This window comes from Jaculus jaculus, chromosome 12 (assembly GCF_020740685.1).
Source record: "Jaculus jaculus isolate mJacJac1 chromosome 12, mJacJac1.mat.Y.cur, whole genome shotgun sequence".
Classification (NCBI taxonomy): Eukaryota; Metazoa; Chordata; class Mammalia; order Rodentia; family Dipodidae; genus Jaculus; species Jaculus jaculus.
Window position 1 is genome coordinate 83,959,835 of NC_059113.1, and position 19,020 is coordinate 83,978,854.

Below are 19,020 nucleotides of genomic sequence, written 5' to 3' on the forward strand. Positions count from 1 at the left end.
GTTAGCCAAATCAAGAGCAGTTGGTTGCCCACCTATTGCACTTGTATGAGCATCACAACCTATTATTTGTTGCTAAGTAGGTTAGACCATGAGTTGCTTGGAGAGATATTGGTTATTTACCCCAGTCGCCCATGTAGCACCTTCTGGCACTAGATGTGCTGACTGTCTGGGGACTGACTCTCTCTTGGCTTCCAACCATGCCTTTCCATTTTACATGTCAGCTGCAAATGGTGTCTTCAGCAATAGGGTCTTACCACTAACCTTTGGTGGGTCATAAAGTACTCTGACAGAAATCTGTCATTCTTTTAGGAAACCTTGTAGGTTTCTCTGATCAAAAGCTCATTGTGGATGATAGCACCATGCTGGTACTGGGTGTCACATGTCAGTGCCCACTAAGAAAATGAGGAAGTATATAATTAATATACAAGAGTTAGGGAGGAGAGAGAGGGAAAGGGAGAGGGAGGGAAGGAAGATGTAGAAGGTTTAGGTTAGATTGACCCTACCCTCTCCAGGTTCTTGTGGTTCAGGTGTTTCCTAAAAAGGTTTGGTGAGGGTTCAACCATTGGGTCTACCTTTTAGGAAGTAGAATTTTATGGAGCCATTGCCATTTGGGTTAGATTAGTGTTTCCCACCCCTTCTGTGCCCTCCCCTCCCTCCCCATACATCCTAGTGTCTAGTCCATGAGAAGCTTGTTGGGTATGTAAGGTATCTTGGGTAGATTCAGGTTAGGTGCTGTAGATGAGTGAGACTATGTGGTGATTATTTTTTTTGATTGGGTATATTCACTGAGGATGATCTGTTCCGGGTTCACCCATTTTTCCTCAAATTTCTTTGTGTTATTTTTTTCTTACTGCTGTATAGAATTCCATTGTGTATATATACCATATCTTAATTATCCATTTTTCTAGTGATGAACATCTAGGTTAATTCCAGCTCTTAGCTATTACACATTGAGCCACTACAAACATGGTTGAGCAAATCTCTCTGGCCTGAGCTTTGAAGGTTTTAGGGTAGATGCCCAGTAAAGGAATAACTGGGTCTGTTGGTATCTCTACAGTCAGCTTTTTCAGGAGTCTCCATATTGCTTTCCAAAGTGGTTGTACCATCCTACATTCTCACCAACATTGGATGAGTGTTCCTACTTCTCCACATCCTTGCAAGCATTTATTTTCATTTTATTTTTTGATGTTTGCTATCTTTATTTGGGTAAGGTGAAATCTCATAGTTGTATTAAGTTGCATTTCTCTCATGATTAGGGATGATGAACATTTTCTTAAGTGTGTGTTTGCCATTTGTATTTCTTCCTCAGGGATCCACCTGTTCAGCTCTTTGCCCCACTTTTGTGAGTGGGGTGTTTGACTTCTTACTGTGTAGATATTTGAGTTCTTTGTAGATTCTAGAGATTAGGCCACTATCAGTTGGATAACCCGCAAATATTTTCTCCCATTCTGTGGGAAATCTATTGCCTTTGCTTATTGTATGCTTGTCTGTAAAGAAACTCTTCAGCTTCATGTGATTCCATTGGTTGAGTGAGCTGTTTAGGTTTTGTTCAGGAAGTCTTTTTCCATTCCTATATCATGGAAAATACTTCCTATTTTTTCTTCCCATAGTATTTGAGTTTCTGATCTTATATTGAGGTCTTTGATCCATTTGGATTTGAGTGTAGTGCATGGTGAAATGTGTGGATCAAGTTTCAGTTTCCTGCATGTGGTTATTCAGTTTGTCCAACACCATTTGTTGAAGACGCTATCTATTTTCCAGCCTATATTGTTCGGGCCTTTGTCGAATCACAAGTAGCAATAGTTGCTTGACCCAAAGTCTGGGTCCGCAAGTCTATTCTCATTGGTCTGTACTCCAGTTTTTATGCCAGTACTCTGCTGTTTTTATTACTATGGCTTTATAATATAGCTTTAGATCAGGTATGGTGATGCCATCAGAGGTATTTCTTTTGTTGAAAATATGTTTGGATATTCAAGGCCTTCTGCCTTTCCATATTATATTTGAGATCACTTTTTTCTATCTCTGTGAAGAACACTGTAGGGATTTTAATTGGAATTGCATTAAATCTAGATTTTGCCTTTGGTAGGATTGTCATCTTCACAATATTAATTCTGCCTATCCAGGAGCATGGGAGGTATTTGCATTTTCTCAAGTCCTCCTCAATTTCTTTTTTGAGTGTTTTTATGTTTTCATTGTATAAATCTTTCACTTCCTTGGTTAATGTTATTCCAAGGTTTTTTTTTTTTTCTGTTGCTATTGAAAATGGGACTATGTCCCTTATTTCTTTCTCTGTATCTTGTCATTTGCATACAGAAATGGTACTGATTTTTGTGCATTGGTTTTTTTATCCTGCTACTTTGCTATAGGAGTTAGTCACCTTCAGGAGTTTTGGGATGGAGTCTCTCAGGTCTCTTACATATGCAATAATGTCATCAGCAAATAGAGCAAACATAGCTTCTTCCTTTCCAAAATCATGACCCAACATGTAACTCTGACATTCTTTCCGCCCCCTCTTCCGCAAGATTTCCCTGAGCCATGTTGGGTTCATTTTTGGTCTGCTTCAGTGCTGAGGTGTTGGGGGCCTCTGAGGCTCTGGCTCTCTGATTTGGTAGGAGTTGATTTTTCTCTGAATTGATCTCCTTCCCCTTTGTGCTGGTATCCAGTTCACAGGAAAACATCACCCTTGCTTATTTCGCCAGTTGTCCTTAGTTTCAGTTGGGCCCCTTCTGAGGTATGTTGGGGCAGCTCTCTTCTTAGGATCTGCATCTATCTGGAAAAGAGAAGCAGATTCTCCAACGGAGAGTGAGTTAGCACCCAGAAAATTGAGATAACACTTACTTTTTTGATAGACAGTTTGATAGGTGTAGGCCCTCTTATACCCCATGATTGATGGTAGCTTGATATTGTAGAGTGGGCTTGTGTTTGGGTATGGTTCTGACTTGTTTCCCAGCTCCAGCTAAGGGTCTAGTACCACTGAGTGGATCAGTTAGCCAAATCAAGAGCAATTGATTCCTCACCATGGGTGTGTACCACTATTGCACTTGTATGGGTATCACATCCGGTTAATTGTTGCTACTTAGGTTAAACAATGTGTTGCTTGGACAGATCTTGGTCACTTCCCCCAGTCGCCTATGTAGCACCTTCTGGCACTAAACATGCTGACTGTCTGGGGACTGACTCTCTCCTGGCTTCCAGCCATGTCATTCCATTTTACGTGTCAGCTGCGTATGGAGTCTTCAGCAATAGGGTCTTACCACTGGCCTTTGGTGGGTCATCAATTACTCTGACAGAAGTCTGTCATTGTTTTGGGAAACCTTGTAGGTTTCTTTGATCAAAAGCTCATTGTGGATTGTAGGCCCAAGCTGGAAGTGGGGGTTACAGGTCAGTGTGCACTAAGAAATTGAGGAAAAAGATAACTAATATACAAGAGTTAGAGAGAAGAGAGATAGAGGGGAGAGGGGGAGAGGAAATTTTATCCCTTTTATTTCCTTCTCCTGTCTTATTGCTTGAGCTAGGATTTTCAGTAATATATTGAAAAGGAGAGGTGAGTGAGGACAACCCTGTCTTGTTCCTGATCTTAATGGGAATTCCTCCAATCTCTCTCCATTAAGTATTATTTGGGCCTTCAGAGCTTTGTATATTGTATTTATTATGTTGAGATATGAGCCAACCATGCCAATTCTCTCCAGCTTTTGATCATGAAGTGATGTTGTATCTTGTCAAAGACCGTTTCTGCATCTATCAAAATGATCATGTGGTTTTTATGGTTAATATTGTTTATGTGGTATATTACATTGACAGATTTCCATATGTTGAACCACCATTGTGTTCCTGGGATAAATCTCAGTTTGTCAAAGTGGATAATGCTTTTGATGTGTTGTTGGGTTTAGTTTGCGAGGATTTTGTTCGGTATCTTTGCATCTAAGTTCATTAGGGACATAGGCCAGTAGTTTTCTTTTCTTGTGGCATCTCTGCCTGGTTTTGGAATTAGGGTGATACAAGTTTTATAAAAGGAGTTGGGTAGCTTTCCCTGTTCTTCAATTGTGTGGCATAGTTTAAGGAAGATTGGTTTGAATTCTTCCATGAAATTTTGATAGAATTCAGTGGAGAAGCCATCTGGTCCTGGACTCTTCTTCTGGGGGAGGTTTTTTATATAACTCTCAAACTGTTTTTTCCATCTTATCTTCCAGATCAGAGTTTCTATTCTCCACGTCACTGACTCTATTCTTGAGAGCCTCTAGAGGGTTTTGATCTTGTGTCTTGTTCAATTAAATTTGCATCATTTTCATTGCTCTGTCAATGAACTTTGTCTGTCAAACTCCCTTTTCACATCATTTTCTGATTTTCTTTTCTTTTCTTTTCTTTTTTTATTTTTATTTTATTTGTTTATTTATTTATTTGAGAGCGACAGACACAGAGAGAAAGACAGATAGAGGGAGAGAGAGAGAGAATGGGCGCGCCAGGGCTTCCAGCCTCTGCAAACGAACTCCAGATGCGTGCACCCCGTTGTGCATCTGGCTAACGTGGGACCTGGGGAACCGAGCCTCAAACCGGGGTCCTTAGGCTTCACAGGCAAGCACTTAACCACTAAGCCATCTCTCCAGCCCCATTTTCTGATTTTCTTGATGGTTCTTGGCATTCATTCCTGCATTTCTTTATGTCTTCATTTAGTATGGTCAGCTGATATTTAAGGTCCTTTTTTTTTTTTCACTCTCCCTCAAACTCTTTACTCTTTATGAACTCTTTCCAATCTCTTATCAAATTATTCTAGTTTAGTGATGGTAGCATCCATATGATTATCGGTCCTTTGTTGCTTTCCTGCAAGTTCTATCAATAGGTTGGTCAGGGTTGCCTGGCTCATAACGTCAATTTGATGTTCTGATCCTAATAACTCTTCTATGTTTTGGTTAGATACATTCATTGTAGGACTGGGTGGTCTAACAGGCTTTTCTTGCATTTGATTTTTCATGACATTTCTTTTGCTCTGTGGTCTGTCTATGACAGTGTATGGGCAGGTAGGAGGGTGGATCAGCCTGGGCTCTAGTGCAATGGGAATCTGAAGCAGCCTGGGGCAGTTGCTAGGCATCCTGGGCTTTGGCTCCCACTTGCCAAAGCCGCCTATCTACTGCCTGACAGGGGCGCCAATGTTGCCTGAATTCTGAAGCAGTAATGAGCCAAAGCTGCCTGCCTTGGAGCTTGGAGGGTTGACTGAGGTATAAAGCCCAGAATCAGCCCAAACTGTGTCTGGGAGCACTGGGACCCAGAAACAGTCTGAGCTCTTCCGCCAGAGGAAAATGTAGGATGGCGGGATGGCAGACAGTTAGGGGAGGGCACCTTAGCTGGCACAAGCGAGAGACACTCTGTGCTTGTGGCAGTTGCTGTGGGACTGGGCTCACTGAATAGTAGTATGGGCAAGTGTGCAAAGCAATTTAAGCTTTTGCACGCAGGGATCAATCTGTGCGCGGGATCGGGGCACAGAGGTGGGTGCGGCGTGGCTGTGGGGTGCCACGGCTATTTGGTGTTAGGGGTCGTCTACCTGCCCACGAGGGGATCCACGATTCACTGTCTCCCCCCTCCCATGCCCTCCCACTGATAAGAAGACCCAGAAAACCCTTAATGTCTTTCTTTCCCTGGAATTTGCAGGGCAGCTAGGCGATCACCATCTTGGCCGGAAGTCGCACATTATTTCTTTGTATTTCCCATTCACCTTCTATTTTCCCATTGCTTTCAGAATGTTTCATAATATTATGTTAATGTTTTATCTTTCTGGTCGTCCAGTTCTTTAATACAGAAAATACACGAATACCTTTATAATATTGAATTTCCAAATGCGGATTCGAAATAGGAGACAATTTAAAGTGATTAAGAGTTTAAAGTAGTTATGATAATTAGTAAAAATTACCTCATTGATTACATTTTTATCAAGATTTTGCTTGATCCTCTGCCCCATACTTTATTTGCCTGCTTAATAGAGCATTTACTGTATAAAATTTATAAATTGTGTCTGTATCCTTCCCTGAGATATATCAATATTCAACCTGTACTTTTCCAAGTTTGTCGCTAAGACTGTTGATTTCATATACCTGATAAAAATCCTTTGAAATGTAGTTATGAAGAGATCTAGACCACTGAAGATAAAGCCCATTGGTAGAATAGTTGCCTTGCCAGTGGGATTCCCGGAACTAACAAACCAACTAACTAAACAAATAAATAAGAAGGGGTGGTAGGATAGGAGGAAAAGAGGGAGAAAAAAATTAGTCCCTACTTTTTAAAAAAGAACTTTTTTTGTAGGCAATTAGTGACATAACATCAGAAGATACATTGTTCCAGGTTATAAAACTACTTCCTCAATGTGTATGAGGAGAATAATTGCTTGTTTGAGTGTTGGTTAAGGCCAATTGACAAACCTAGTGATAAATGACCCTCACATTAGTCTTTAAAATCAGCATTGCCTTTTGTGTCAATAATCCTGGACTAACTTCTCTCCCTTGTTTAAATTCCAATTAAAATATCCCTCCCACATTCAATGTGGACCAGCGTAAGATATTCTTTGAAAGAAATGATGGTATGTTTTACTATTTAGAGATCATGCTGAATAACTTGAAATGCCACTGAAAATTTGATGATCTTTCACAAGTGTAATTTATTCTAATATAAATGTATATTAATATATATATATTATATAATATATATACATATATGTACACATATGTAAGTTATTCTAATATAGATGTATATTAATATATATAATGTGTATATAATATATACATATATATTATATAATATATATACCTATATGTACACATATGTAATTTATTCTCACATATATGTATATTATGTATATATTATATATATGTATATATACATATACATCAGAATAAATTAAACTTGTGAAATGTATACATGCATATATATATATATACTCAATGTAATTTCCTTGTTCTTGTTTTATATAAAGTTGATAAGATTAGAGATAGACAAAAGATAAGTAAATAGACATATATAGATAGATATAGATAAATAGATAATATATTGATGATATATGCAGATATATAGATATATTTATAACTTAATAAACTATCTTTGTAGATACATAGACATAAAATAGATACTAGATGATATAGATAGGTATTAATTGAATAAGCCCTTCTATATCTTTAGCATTTTTTATTTTTTATTTTTATGTATTTATTAGAAAAACAGAGAGAGAATGGGCACCAGGGCCTCTAGACACTGTAAATGAACTCCAGATGTATGTGCCATCATATGCATCTGGCTTACATGGGACCTGGAGAATTGAACCTGGGTCCTTATGCTTCACAGGCAAGCACCTTAGCCACTAAGCCATTTCTCCGGCCCACCTTTAGCCTTTTCTATGACAGTACAGTATTAAAATCATTGTGGTATAATATTTCTTCTGATGTTAACCTGAAAATATTTCCTCAAGTAATATTGATACTAAGTGAAATTTTCTTCAAGCATTCATGTATTTGGGAACAGTTGCCTCTTTAAAGAACTTTGCTCTTTTGTGAATTCACATGTTATACTTACTGGCACTAATTTTAAAGTTGAACAGAAATTGTCAGAGGAGTGTGAATAAATTTGGAATCAGAGTGTGAACAGTCAGTTGCCAGTTATAAGTTGACCTCAATGCAGGAGACACATTATTTTTAACTTTAAAGCTCTCATGTCTTATGTTAACTCATTTACATGTATAATTGTACTCATCAGGCATGGATATCACACATATTTTATTGTTCTTTAGCAGATGGATATGAGAATTTGAGAGTTTTGTCATTTTTTTAATCTTTCATTTGAGTATTTGTTCCAGAACCAAAAAAACAATGAAAACATTAATAGTCTATTTTTATTTATTCTTAATCTATGAAATTAATTGTCTCTCATTTTTAATCACTATCCTTTTATAGGTAGACTTGCAAGAATGAGAGGGAAATTTGGGTCATCTCTAGGAAAGTCATAGTAAAGTTAATTTATAATAATAAGAAAAATGTAACTTGCACATGAAATTGACCACAGTAAGTATTAAGATTATCATTACACCTATCAAAGACATTGATTTGCTTTTAACACATGATGAATAACTAAATTTCAATTTATCTCCTGCTTAAATTTAAATTTCTTTTAAAAATGTTTTATTTATTTGAGAGAGACAAGAGAGAGAGAGAATGGGCATATCTGTGCCTCTAGCCACTACAAAAGAACTCCAGATGTATGTGCCACGTGTGAATCTGGCTTTCATGGTCACTGGGGAATCAAACCTGGGTCCTTGGGCTTTTCCAACAAGTACTTAACTGTGAAGCCATCTCTCCAGCCCTAAGTTTTGATTTAATAAACACTTTTTCATTGTAAGATGTGCTGTTAAGCAACAAATCATTTTCATTCAGAGACTGTTTACAAATCTTTAAATTTGAACAGTACATGAAGTATAAGTTTTAAATCAAAGACTTAACATGTACAATGTTCACTCTAGGTGTTCTCTTATGAATAGGGATGGCTGCCACAGGACATGGTTGTCAACTGCTGTGGATGTTCTGTTCTTATGGCATAAGGAGAATACGCTCTGGTTGGGTTGCCAGAGGTCCCACTGTTTCATATAGAATGCTACTTCTGAGGCCAGCTGTTCTTCAGAATATAAAGAAAAACTAACCAAAGAGGCCTGCTACACACTCCTAAAAACAATAGTGGGAGGATTAGAAGTCTTTTATCTATGATCTAGAACCTCCAACATTCCTGATTATTGCCATAGTTCAGCCTTTTAGTTCCCTAACATTTCTCATCATATCTGGTTGCCCTACCCATTCAGAAAGACAATTTACTGAAAAGTCTTCTCAAATTTATGATTTTCAACAACTTTAAAAATTGCCATTCTTGGTTTAACTGTTTTGGGTTTTTTTTGTTTTGTTTTGTTTTTGTTGTTTGTTTGTTTTTTTGGTTTTTCGAGGTAGGGTCTCACTCTGTCTCAGGCTGACCTGGAATTCACTATGTAGTTTCAGGGTGGCCTCAAACTCTCAGCGATCCTCCTACCTCTGCCTCCTGAGTGCTGGGATTAAAGGTGTGCGCCACCACCCCTGGTGGTTTAACTGTTAATGTGTTTGCCTATGAAGCCTATGGGCCCAGGTTGCATTCCCCAGTACCCACATAAGCCAGATGCACATCTGGTGTGCATCTGGATTTGGTTTGCAGTGACTAAAGGACCTGGCATACCCTCTATCTGCCTCCTTTTCTCTCTCTCTCTCACTTTCAAGTAAATAAATGAAAACTTAAAAAAATTAAAAACATCATTCTCTTAACCAATAAATGATGCAAAATTATTCTTGGATAATGATATTATTAATATTCATTAATGAATTTAAAATAGAGAGATAAATATAACATATCATTAAATAACATGTACTATTATAATGAATTCTAGAAAATACACTACTGATAGAAAAAAGCAAGACAGGTTGATTCATTAGAATACACACACACACACATTTGTAGATTATACAGTGTTTGAAAACACTTATTGAAATTACAGCAGTTAAGCTCTTGCCTGCAAAGTTTAAGACCTGAGGCTTGATTTCCCAGCACTCATATAAAGCCAGATGCACAGAGTTGCACATGCATCTGGAGTCCAGTTGCAGTGGATGAGGGACCTAGTATTCCTATTCTCTCTTTCTATATCTCTCTGCTTCAAATAAACAAACACAACGTCTTTCAAAATCTGAATGAGGCCTGGCCCGTTGGCACATGCCTTTAATCACAGCACTCGAGAGGCAGAAGTAGGAGGATCACTATGAGTTCGAGGACACCCTGAGGCTATATAGTGAATTCCAGGTCAGCCTAGGCTAGAGTAAAACCCTACCTCAAAGACCAAAAAAAACTAAAAAGTAAATAAAATCTGAATGAGTGGGTTGGAGAGAGGGTTTAGCACTTAAAAAAAACGCTTGCTTAGAAAGCCTCATAGTTCAGGTCTGATTCTCCAGTACCCATATAAAAGTTAGACGCACAAAGTGGCATATGTGTCTGGAATTCCTTTACAGTGGCAAGACACTAATGTCCCTCCCTCTCTCTTAAATAAATAAATAAATAAATAAATAAATAAATAAATAAACTGAGAATGAAAACCTGAGCCATACATGTAATGTATTTCTCAACTGTGAATAATCTGGAGCTACAAGGGTCATTATCATACCAAAATTACTTCTTGTTGACTTTTGGCACGTGGAAACAGAAAGCAATTTCTAAACAAAGCTATAATAATGAATGAAATGGAAAAATAAATTCTTGCTTGTTTTCTATAGAAAGCAATAGCATTACGTAACATTGTACACTTGTACAATTGACATGAGGGGCTCCTGTGGTGCTGCTGTTGATCATTGCTTCCTCTATTGGCTCCATTTTAATAATGTTTCACTTTGTAGAAATTCACTGGAGGCTACATTTTTCACTCATGTTGTATTCTTGGCTGTGATTCCATTGAAATTTCAAAGAAAGTTACTGGGTGAGCTAGAGAAAACTATTAAAGTCCATTTTAAAATAATGTATGCATGCCTCTGCCATGTGATTCAAACCAAAATAAATGTGCTCATTTAGAAAATAGAACAAGGAAAATATATTTTCAGGAAAGCTTCTCAATATATATTTTACAAAGTATATCTTTTACTACTTTTATTACTAGAGAATTTCTTGATTCTGTGCTAGTAATAAAGATATTAATATGCATTCATATGATGAAGAGATGGCTCAGCTGTTGAAGTGCTTTTTTGCCAAGACCAAGGGCCTAGTTTGATTTCCCTAGTACCCGCATAAAGTCAGACACACAAAGTGGCACATATGTCTGGAATTCATTTACAATGGCAAAAGGCCCTTGGGGGCCCATTCTCTCTCTCTCTCTCTGTGTGTGTGTGTGTCTCTGTGTGTGTGTGTGTGTGTGTGTGTGTGTGTGTATGTGTATCTGCCCCCTCTTTCTGTTTCCAAATTAAAAGAAATATTTTATAATGCATTCATGTAATCACTTTAGCAGAAATACCTACTGAAAGGTAGACTCACTTAGCACAGAATAACTTGCCAACTATACAACACATTTGTCCCAGACCATTTACATGAGCTCAGAGGATTGAACACTTCCATATAAAAAAACAAAGATTATTTTTATTATATTATATAAATTTATTATATTATATTATATCATATCATATTATATTATATTATTTCTTATATAGAGACAGAAACAAAGTCAATAAAAGACAAATATTTATGCTGATTCAGGAAGCTGGACGTGGAGCGTGGGGTCCTAGTCATCATTGTGCCCGCATTGCATGTTGGCTGAGGCTGTGTGTCTGCATGAAAGTAAATGACAGTGATCACGTTTTCAAGGTAAGGTGAAAATTTTTATATTGAAAAGTGGTCTAAACAAGTACCATTTACATTTTCAGTCATAAACCACAAAATTCATTTGGCCTGATATTTTCCTACTTATCTTCAATTCAAAAGGAGACTTTCCTATGAATATAATTTAAGAAAAATACTCTTATTACATAACTAATTATTATGCATTAATATTCAATATATATAAAAGAAATCAAGCATTAAAGTGTGTTTACATGTATATAAATGATTATGTAAATAATTTCTTATTTTATAAGAATAATACTATTTAGCACATATAAATATTTCCTTAATTAATTAACTTCTTAATTTATTTATTTTTGGTTTTTGAAAGCAGGGTCTTGCTGTAGCCCAGGCTGACCTGGAATTCACCATGTAGTCTCAGGGTGGCCTCAAACTCACAGCAATCCTCCTACCTCTGCCTCCCGAGTGCTAGGATTAAAGGTGTGCACCACCACACCTGGCTTAACTTCTTTATTTCTATGATATATGATTGAGATATTAACAAACTCAATTTCCCAGAATAATTTTTAATAGCATAATTAAAGTATCATTTATTTTTAGTTATTATTTAATTGTATTTATTCCTATCATATTGCTGAAAATTGTGCTGTGATTTGGGAGAATTACACACACTTTGTTCATGGACTACAACATTAAGTGTTATGCCTTCTCATTAAGAAACTGTACAGTTTCTCCATTACTTTGAAAAATTACAGAATTATTGCAAGGCAGTGACATTAAGATTGTATCTATAAAGAATAACTATTGGCAACAGGAAAGCTCTACTGGATTATTACATAAGTAAACACAGTTTCTTCAGCCTCAGATCATAAAACGCAAGCACAATAAACTTATCTTCCTAGATTATCCTTTACTCTTTTAATGCATACTATTAGGGAGCATATAAACCTTTCTTCTGAGAATTATTTTATTGCATCATCAAAGCATTCAGACTTCCCTTTTACCCTGGCCAATAGTTTAATTATCATAGGCAAAGTGAGCTATAATTAAAAAGACAAAGAGGTACAAAGAACTAAAAACATAGTGTTTACCACAGATTACAAAATTAGGGGGCTGGAAATATGGCTCAATGGTTAAGATGCTTGCCTGCAATGCCTAGTTATGTGGATTCAGTTCCCAAGTACCCATATCAAGTCAGATGCACAAAGTGGAGCATGCATTTGGAATTTATTTGTTATGGCACTTCCATTTCTCTATGTCTCTCTTCTCTCTGTTTCTTCTTGCAAATAAATAAATAAATTAAATAAAATTAGGACAGATATGCATATCTGCATATTTATGTATTCATGTTTTATGATTTTTCCAGAAAATTAAGTAATAACCAATGTCTCTTTTAAAGGGCAATATGTATATAATTTACTTTATATACCATTCCCTGGACAGATATTGTGTCTTTCATATCATATTGTTTTCCATGTATATCAATGTTCCAAAAAACAGAGGGAAAACAATTTGTTGAGATTATGTTTAATTCACTATATAATGTTCTGTATTGTCTGATAAATTTTTGGTTGCTTTATCAAGTACATGAGTAGGTAAAGAAAATATTTGAATCCCATTAATAATCTTGATAATTTTCATTTGCTATTAACCTCTTGTCCATCTATAATGAATAATATATAATATATACATATATTATATAATATTATATATATAATATAATATATAATAATAATTTTTTTTGGTGAAATTATGACCTTTTGATGAAATAAAGGAGCATATTTTACCAATTTTTTATAGACTATTTTCTTAAATATCCACATTTTAATTGAGCACACAATTGAATACACAATTTGTAGAACATTCCCTTGGAAAAGTTAAATAAATTTATGGTAGAAGTTATCAAAAAGTTATACAAAATCCCAAGTATGTTTCAGTATGAACTCATACTATCCTTTGGACAATTAAATACTGAAATAAATGCCATGAGTCTTAATTTTAGGGGAGCCAACATATAAATTTACTGAGGGGTTTTTATACCACACAAGTGTTGATTTCAACTATGCTGTGTAAATGTTTAACCAAAGTATGAACTTTTTCTTTATACCTCTGTTAACAATGCAAAAGAGTGAATGTAAACTGCTATCAAAAGAATTCTAAATGGTAGCATATTATAAATTCACTGATAGGAAACCCAGTCTTCATACTCACCAACTTGATTTTGGATTAGCAGATATGTATTGCACACATTTTTTGTCGTGAAAATAAAGTTGTTACATGTGGGTCCTGATTATACTATGCTTCTTATTATTTTTAGTATCTCAGCCAACAGATAAGTTGACATTTTTTTCAGGTAGTTTCACAAAAATATTAGTGATATTTATATTTAGACTTATTGAATAATATGACAAAAATATGTGATGACATCTCTATTTAAACTGTCATTTTTCTTCATCATACAAAGAATAAGTGGAGAAGAAATTAGGATTTATGAAATAGATATATTCTTTTTTTATTATTTACTTATTTATTTATTTGAGAGCGACAGACAGAGAGGGAAAGAGACACAAAGAGAGAATGGGCACACCAGGGCCTCCAGCCACTGCGAATGGACTCCAGACACATATGCCCCCTTGTGCATCTGGCTAACCTGGGTCCTGGAAAATGGAGCCTCCAACCAGGGTCCTTAGGCTTCACAGACAAGCGCTTAACCACTACACCATCTCTCCAGCACTGAAATAGATATATTCTTGCAGACTTAATACCTCCCACCAAACTGAGCACCAGCATAAATCAACTTAAGATGGGGATTCTATATGTCAGCTATTTGTCAGCATGAATATGGAATACAACCACCTTTTCATGAAAGGTACAAGACAGGGGAGAGAGAAATCATATAAGCCATGGGGTTTCTTTCTTTTACTGGTCCAACTACCAAGAGGTCGTTCTTCATGGGATAGACTAGGAAATGAAAATTGCACAAGAATTCAGGGAAAAACCTTCCAAGCCAACAAAATGGGTAGCCAAGAAACTGATTTATGAGATATATACATCAAACTGCAAAAGAAGTAGACAAATTAATGTCAATTCTCTCTGCAGTGTGAGTTAGAACACTGGGGATATTACTGAGTCCACATACACGTGTAATCGATTGGAATACTAGACAAAATCTTTCATGCTGATTTTTCTCATCTACTTTTAAATTTTATTAAACTTGTAAGGGTGTCTTACTGTGTGTTTTCTCAGAACCATATATTAACTACATTAAAATATTTTATACTTTCTAATAGCAATAACATTTAAAAATTAGTGATTAGTTCAATCAGAATACAGCATAAGGAGAAAAAATACAAAAGCATTCAAGAAGGTGCCAAGTGTCCCCATGTAAATAAAATATCAATGTGATTATGTCATGGATATAACTACACTGTGTTTGTTGTCATTCTTGGAGACACAAACACACACACACACACACACACACACACACACACACACATATATATATATATTCAGCATTACACATAAACCTGGTAATTTATTCATTATCACATGATTTTCTTTTATTTATTTATTTATTTGAGAGCGACAGACACAGAGAGAAAGAAGACAGGTAGAGGGAGAGAGAGAGAATGGGTGCGCCAGGGCTTCCAGCCTCTGCAAATGAACTCCAGACGCGTGTGCCCCTTGTGCATCTGGCTAACATGGGACCTGGTGAACCGAGCCTCAAACCGGGGTCCTTAGGCTTCACAGGCAAGCGCTTAACTGCTAAGCCATCTCTCCAGCCCATGGCTTTCTATTATAAGATGATATTTGTTCTTCAACAATCAAAGGACATCAATTCAGTAAATTACTCATAAACAAAATGTATGAACAGTTTTCAATTTGTAAATTTAAATAATGTGTACACATATACAAAGAAATCTCATTCTATGATAAGTCTATAGTAATCCCATTCTATATGGCTCATGCTTTAATGTTCTATGGTCTTGGGTCTGACTCTATTCATATCAAATACAAGTGATTTGGGGTATTATTGGAGTTCAGCAAAGAACCCTCAAACCCTGAACCCTGAGTTTGTGTTTGTATTTAACCACAGAATTAGGCAAATCAACCAGGCATGGTGGCATACACCATTAATCTCAGCACTTGGGAGGCAGAGGTAGGAGGTTCGCCATGAGTTCCAGGCCACCTTTAGACTACATAGTGAAATCCAGGTCAGCCTGGGAGAAAACAAAACAAACAAACAAAAAAAGTTTCTTAGGGCTGGAGAGATAGCTTAGCAGTTAATACACTTTCCTGAAAAGCCAAAAGACAGGTGTTCAATTCCCCAGGGCCCATGTAAGCCAGATGCACAAAGGGGCACATGTATCTGAAGTTCATGTGCAGTGGGTGGAGGCCCTGGTATGCCCTTTCTCTCTCTCTATCTCTACCTGCCTATTTCTGTATCTCTCTCTCTCAAATAAGTAAATGAAAATATTTTAAAAAGAATTGGACAAATCAAACTGAGAAAGGTAATTATTAAATTGTCCCATTTATTGAGGCAAGTACAGAACCAAGAGAAGGAAAATGAATATGCCCAAGTGGTGTGAGAGGCCTAGAAGAATTGAGAAATGGGTATTAGAGAGAAAAGAAAAGAAAAGTAAATTAAAGCAAAAAAGAAAGGACAATAATAGAAAGTGTAAATAGTTACTGCCGTGCACTGGGCAAAAGGGGTTTGCGAGCTCATGTGGGAGTAGGGTCAAGATTGAGACCAGGGGGACTCTCCCCAGAACTTGGTGGTTCAGGAGTGCTAGTCAGGCAGCCCAAAGAGAGACTTGCCCCCTTTCACACATCTATTTATAACATGATTGTGCTGGAGTTTGCCTTCTGGCTCAAATGAGCTGGAGTGAGGGGTGGATTGGTCCGGGCTAGGGGTTAGTTCAGGAAGAGGCAAGCCATGACTCCAAATTCTGGAGTGTAAGCTTGACCAACCACAATGTTAGGATTAGATTTGAATTGTAGGAAATGAGACACCCCTTCCAGGGAGGGGCTCGGGTGTGGAAAAATAGAATAGGTCTAGGGAGCTCCTTTAGGCAAGAGATAAAGAGAAGCCATATTGCTCTCTGATCTCTAACAAAGAACATACTTTATGGGCAAGCACAACGACATTCCTACTTTTCACTTTCAGTTACCAAGTCCCCCTAACAGCCTAACCAAACTACCTGACTCGTTCTCACAAGCACTTTCCACTGGGATAGGAGAGACGACTATTTACATGAAACTATTACAAATTTCCCTTTTGCATTTTCACCACTTAGCAGAAATTATTTATTTTCCTACTGGGGCATTTGGTGGCAGATTCTAGATGCAAAGTCATGAACACTTTCTCAGTGTGTTCTATCCTGCAGACTTCTGCAGAGATGTGCCCACCATCATGAATTCACTATAAAACTAGTAACCACTTAGCTCCAAAGATGATATCATTGGCTACTATGTTGTACCATGTGCTGGGGTTTGGAATGTTAATAGGATAGTCAGATCATCCATGTGATATCTAAATTTAACAAATTTATAAATAAAACAGAAGAGCATGCAAAAATAATTTTCTAGGAGCTCGAAAGATGGCTTAGTGACTAAAGTGCTTGCCTGCGAAACCTAAGGACCTGGATTTGATGCCCCAGTACCCATACCAGGCAGATGCATGTTTCTGGAGTTCATTTGCAGTGGCTGGAGGCCCTGGCATATTCATTCTCTCTCTATCTATATGGTGCATTTATCTCTGTTTCTCTCTCTCTCAAATAAATAAATAAAAATAAAGCATAAAATATTCTACAAAATGTTTGAAAATAATAATTTTCTAAAGCACAGAAACTATTGTTAAATGTCACATCAAGGATTCTAGTGTTACAAAGACTTTACCTACCTTCAAGTATCAGGACATGAACTTGCTTGACACTTTAAGGCTATGGCCTTTCTCAAAGGTAGTAGCTTTGTTATTAAACAGTTGCCTCATTTAGTTTACTTTGAAAATGACAAGGAAAATGATGTTACAGTAAATTCTTGGAGTAGGAATTTAAAAGCATAGATCCAGTAGTAGAGGGTCAGCAAGTATGATGGAGTGGAAGAAGCACTCTGTGTAAAGAGAGTATGCTTAACATTGCAGTCTGAATACGGAATGCAAAAGGATGGTAAAGTACCAAAATGTGCATAAAGTTGGGCCCAGAACCACATGCCATCCTGAAAACAAGAATATAGCATAAAACCATAAAAATATTTCAGAATAAACAAATGAAAGGTATATACTTTGAGAAGAAGACATGATGAACTCATATTTTTACAACCTTTGACAATGACATATAATATACAATAAAAAAGAACTTTTTGACATATTTTCTACATTAAAGAAAATACAAAGTCTGCCTATTTTGGAAAAGGAAATAAAGAAATTAGAAAGAAATACATTAAAAAACTTAACATTAATTAAAATTAATTCTAAATTAAGTAAAATAGGACAACTTGAAAAATCAACAGTGAATTTAATCAATTTTCTCAAAAAAGGAATTAAAAAGGGGCAAAGTGGAATATATACATAGAAAATAAAAAAAAGGAAAAGAATAAATAGTTAGCCTGTGAGTCTGAAATGTTCCCTGAAGAGGTAAAGAGACCATGAGAAGAATTTTTCATATATAGCCATGTCTTCTCTGAGATAAATTAATACATACTACATTGGCTAATCTCAGTGTGAACCTGGTGGACTTTGAGGCATCACTGAAATCCACCTCTGAATGTTTCTGTTAAGATGTTTACAGAATTTCAAATGAGGACAAAAGACTGCCTTGAATGTGAGTCACACCATCCCATGGACGGGGATGTTAGAATGAATGAGAAGCAAAATGGGCACCAGTTTTCATCTTCTGCTTCTAGACTGTGTGCAATGAGAAGCTGCTTCAGGGTCCTTGTCCATGTTTCTCCAACCATGATAAAACCTGCAATTAAGAAAACAAATAACTTACTTCATTAAGTTACCTAAGAGTCTTGAGTGCTTCAAGGTGCTATGTCAATTCATGATAAGAACAACAAGTTATACTTTTATTTATAAATATGATATTGATGTGCCTTTCTGTAAACAAGATAAAAGACAATCACTAGTAATTAAAGATAATAAAAAAATTAGAGATTAAAGTTAATCTCACCATAACTCCAACTAAAGACCAACACATTTGACCCACTTTCTTTCCTCCTTTTATTTTTCTGATTGTTATTCTTCCAAGAAATCAAAAAATAATTTTAGTTCAGTTGAGAGGTATGCATAATTGTAATAAGTATAACATTGCTTTAATACATTAGAGAATTATATCTATAAAAGACCTATCAATATACTAATCAGCTTATGAAGCTAACTTTAATAAAATTGATAAGAAGCAATAATTTTGTGAAAATATAATGTTAAAATATCCATAGATTTGAGCAAAAACCTATGAAAAGTTAAAAGTTACTATTACTGGTGTTGAAATTTATACTGGCAAAAAGTAAGCCTGAAAAAAAAAAAACTTCTTAGCTCTAAAGATACCCATAGACCCCTGATATCATCAATTAGGTTTTTTTATATTTATTTATTTTTTGTTAATAAAGGAACATGTCCAAGAGTTTATAGCCATGAGAACAAGCTACAAAACAGCTATA